The sequence below is a fragment of the Prionailurus viverrinus genome, chromosome A3 (genome assembly GCF_022837055.1).
Source record: "Prionailurus viverrinus isolate Anna chromosome A3, UM_Priviv_1.0, whole genome shotgun sequence".
NCBI lineage: Eukaryota > Metazoa > Chordata > Mammalia > Carnivora > Felidae > Prionailurus > Prionailurus viverrinus.
Genome location: NC_062563.1, coordinates 19,677,043 through 19,681,377, shown reverse-complemented (window position 1 = coordinate 19,681,377; position 4,335 = coordinate 19,677,043). Strand labels below are relative to the sequence as shown.

Below are 4,335 nucleotides of genomic sequence, written 5' to 3'. Positions count from 1 at the left end.
TCACTGACTCACTGCAGGCTGGCTTGCAGTCACATGGGTTTCTGGGCCTCAGTTCCCCCCCGAGCGCTCCTGGCTAAGGAGCTAGAGAAGACTAAATGAGAAGAACTGCTTCATTTTTCCTTGTGTTATTGCACCATGAATGTGTAAATATATTCTCGTTCTGAACAATGTAAAGACAATCAAATATAGAACACGAGAAACAGGAAGCCACCCCTTTGCAGCAGCAAATCTAGTCAATATTTTCCCCAGCATGTTCAAGAGCCCTGTTATTTTTTTAAGTACTTTTAAGTTACATAGAAATCTATAAATACACCCTTCTTTTTTTAAGTTTATTTATTTTTGAGAGAGAGAGAGAGAGTACAAGCAGGGCAGGGGCAGAGAGAGAGAGGGAGAGAGAGAGAATCCCAAGCAAGCTGCACCCTGTCAGCGCAAAGCCCGACGCAGGGCTTGATCTCACGAACTGTGAAATCAAGAGAACCTGAAATCAAGAGTCGGACGCTTAACCGACTGAGCCAGCCAGGTGTCCCAATGCATCCTTCTTTTTAAAAAGAGTAGAATATTACTGGGAAGGCGGGTACCTCCAATCCTGATCCACTCCAGAGGCAACCCCTAGTGTCAATTATTTCTCTTGCAAATCTCTGTTCTTTGTATGGTGTTATGTGTTACATAGAAGCTCATAGTAAAGGCTAGGGGTCGGGTTGCGGGAGGGAAGGGGGCATTTCTATTCTTAGCGCTGCACAATGTATCTTTCTACAACTTGCTTTTTTCATCCATCACAATGCTTCCGAGATTTGCCCGTTGAACACCCAAAGGTTCCACTTAGTTCTTTTAATGGCTACTTAGTATCCCATAGTGGGCGTGTACCCTAGTCTTTACCAGTTGCCAAGTCCAGACTCCAGGGTTTGCACTGCTCATAAACAATGTTAACATGAACACCCACCCACACTCTTCTTTTGCCCACTGCAGGTAGTTCTCGAAAGTCGATGCCAAGTGGTAGAATCTGTGCACCCCAGCACATTTAGGTTTCGTACATAGCACTGCATGGTGTTCCCAAGACAGCAGTTCCTCTCTGCTTTCCAGGGGTACAGATATGTGTCCATGTGCACATGGAAACTCACTTTTGAAGGGTTCATAGTAAATGGTACTCAGTGTCCTGTTGAGAGGCAGCTCAGGGAGTGAGGAAGGCCGGCAGAACATCTGCTCTAGGTGAAAATGATCAACTGCTGAAGCCAAACTCACTAGGGAGAGGGGGAAACTGAAGCCTGGCCAAAGAAATTGACTTGCCCATTAGTTCCCAGTCCCTTCTTGCCAAGCCTACTCTCAATGGTTAAGAGGAAGCAAATCCTCCTACACAGGAGTCAGGGGAATCTTTTTCCAAACTTAAATAGAATCATGTCCCCTCCTTTGCTTGAGATATTTCATTGGCTTCCTATGCTCTAACTTCAGGACCTCACCTGACCCTTTGCTCTCTGTCTCCAGAGAGCACCAAGATGTCTCCTGCCACAGGGACTTTGCATGTGTTTTTGACTCTGAAACATTTCCTGCTCCTCCCCTTCCACGCTCACACTCACTTTGCTGATTCCTTCTCCTGTTTGAGATCTCAGTTAAAGCATTCCTTCCTCAGGGAAGCCACCTTAATGATCCCCTTGACCATGCCACAGCCCTCTCAGGATCTCTCTTAGTGTCTTGTATTTCTCCTTCAGAGAACTGCCCACGGATGCGATTTATACTTTCTATGTAATACTTGAAAAATATCTCACTCACCTACTGAGTCTCCAAGGCCAAGAGCTGGGTATTGCTTTGCTGGATCTCCGGCATTTCAGTCACATAGATGCTCAGTATTATCTGAATGAACGAAGGAGTAACTTTCCTCCTCTCTCCTCACCACATGGCCTTTTGGTCATACTCTCCTCTGGGCCTTCCCCTTCCGTCACCAAGGTTCCCAAGGGAGGCTGCCTCAGCAGGCACACATCGTTCTGATCACAGGAGACAGAGGGTGGTCTGAAAGTCACCTTGGCTTCATATTTGCCATTCCTGATTTCAAACCCCATTTCAGCAAATTGGACGTGTCATGTTTGTTCTCTGGGACTCAGTTCCTTCATCTGTAAAGTGGGCAGCAACCCCCCCCCCGGCCCCCAGCCGCCCCTTGCAGGATTGTATGGAGCCTGAGTACAAGGCCTAGCCCAGCGCCCTGAACCTCGTGTCGGCTCAGTCCTGGGGGAAGCCCTCTCAAACCACATCTCTCATAATCACCTCACTGTGGTCTGAAGCAGATTTCACACTTAGGTTAAGACAACGTTGACCTTCCCCACACTTTCAGATCCTTGCCCTGAATCCAGCAAGGGGAGCTCCATCATCTACCTGATAAACCAAACACTGTCACCACCAGATGCAGGCACTAAGGGCAGACAGGGGATTAGGAACTGCCCCAGGGACCCCCTGTGACTCTCTGAGACCCGAAGCATTCAGCCAATAGGGAGCAAGCTGGGGTTACCTTAAACCCACACGAGCTTTCTCCCTTCAGAGTAACAACACCGCTCTTCCTTGATGGCACCTGCAAAGCTCCCTAAGGGGCCAAGAGAGCTTTCTGGATCCCCGGAAGAAGAGTTGATGAGGAAAGGAGAAAGAGGGGCACCGACTGAGCTGCAGCCTTGGGGATCAATAAGGGGCAGGAGAGACTAAGGCTAGGAAGGACATCCTGCGGCCCTCGCAGGAGAGGCATCCGGATCCCCAGAGCTGCGTCCGTGGCTGGGAACTCCAGAACGTCCCAGAACGTCCCAGAACTTTGCTTTAAACCAGTTTGCTTTAAACCAGCCTCATCCCCGGGGCCGCATCTCTCGTCCCACGTTCCTTAGTGCCAGGTCCCAGCCAGACCTGGAGGTGCCCTGGGGAACACGACTGATGTGGCCATGCTCTTGCAGAGTTCACAGGCCAGTGGCTTGTTCCTGCAGCAGCAGGCAAGGAAAACTGGGGGGGCCGTGAGGGGCTACTGGCCTGCTTTGCCGGGTCTGGGGTATCTGGGACCTCGGGACAATGGGATGTTAAGGGTACCAACGGAAGCAAGGAGGAGACCGAGGTCTGCCCCAGACGAGCCAGCCACCAGCCTGCCGTGAGGGGGTCTGGGCAGCCCCCACCCCATCCCCCCCTCTCACCTTCTCCAGCTACTCACCCGCGATTAGTGAGCACACAGCAGGCCTGTTTTCTTTCTCTAATGTGTCCCCGGGATCAGCACAGGGCTTGTCACGATAAACACTTGGAAGGAAGAACAAGAAGGAAGGTTGGGAGGACATGGCTTTGCAGGAAGGGAAAGAAACAAGAACGAAGAAAGCAGAGAGCCCTGCACACATCGATTGATTGATTGATCCACTCTTTACTGTGCCGGACATTGTACTCGACTCTGGGGACACGGGTAAAGCAGATGAGATCCCCGCGTCACGGAGCTTGTGTCCTGACACTTGCAGGGACACCGGCACGCCTTCCTCCCGGTGCGTCCCCGTAGAACAGCAGTCCCACAAAATGCCCAGCACTGTGCTCCTCTGTCAGATGAGCCTGAATCTGCTACAGCCCTTGCTCCCACCTTGGACTTCACCTCAGAGAGTGAAGGCTCTGAGAAGGTGTGCAATTAGAGAAAAGCCTGATGAACCCGGTCTGCTCTAAACACTTTCTGCCCGAAAGCCGCTTTTTCTCAGAATTACATCCCACAGTCTTAAAGGAACCCGGCAGAGGTCACCTCCTGGTCGGCGCCCCCGGGGCAGGTCTGGCCCTTCTGTTCGGCCGCACTCCTCCTCTCTCTGGGCTTATTCCCGACAGCACGTCCCGTGGATGGGTCCCGCAGCCACAGTTTCCGTCCCTGGGTTTCCTGGCACCAGGGAACTGCTCCTTGACTGGGCTCCAGGAAATCATGCTCTGTGCCGTCTTTCTCTGCCGGGGACGGGGCTGTGCGGACGCCTCCTGCTGTTCTGTCCTCGGGGCTCAAGGGCTGGGAGAGGCAGCAGGAGAAGCCAGAAGCCGCAAGAGGCTGGGACTGGGATTTGAACGGCAGGAAGGGAGGCCTGGCCTGACCGGAAGGTCCACACTATTCTGCCAGACCTCCAGGTTTTGACGGAGGCCGAATCCCGCCTGCCAAGGGAACTCAGAGCCTGCCAAACCCCCACGAGGATGGAGACAAACATCAGCCTCGTGTTTCTGATTCACACCATCTCAGCTCCTCAAACCGCTATTTGGTGAAAGCTGCTTACGTTTCGTTTCGACAGATCCAAGGACCCTCTTTGCAAACGGTGATTTGGCTTTGTCCTGAGATCTCCGGGCCAGAGTGGGATGATTCCACGCCCGCTC

General features: G+C 52.1%; 1 long non-coding RNA gene across 2 annotated transcripts; it reads right to left on the bottom strand.

Annotated features, from left to right (window-relative positions):
* Positions 1 to 499: 499 nt before the first annotated feature.
* On the bottom strand, positions 500 to 4,051 carry LOC125163051 (uncharacterized). Of its 2 annotated transcripts, XR_007151260.1 has the most exons (4): positions 3,731 to 4,051; positions 3,170 to 3,252; positions 1,765 to 1,976; positions 500 to 1,197 (listed from the first exon to the last, which is right to left on the bottom strand). It is a non-coding gene; the product is annotated as an uncharacterized LOC125163051 (long non-coding RNA). The 2 variants fall into 2 exon arrangements; XR_007151258.1 differs by having other exon boundaries at positions 500 to 1,976.
* Positions 4,052 to 4,335: the final 284 nt, after the last annotated feature.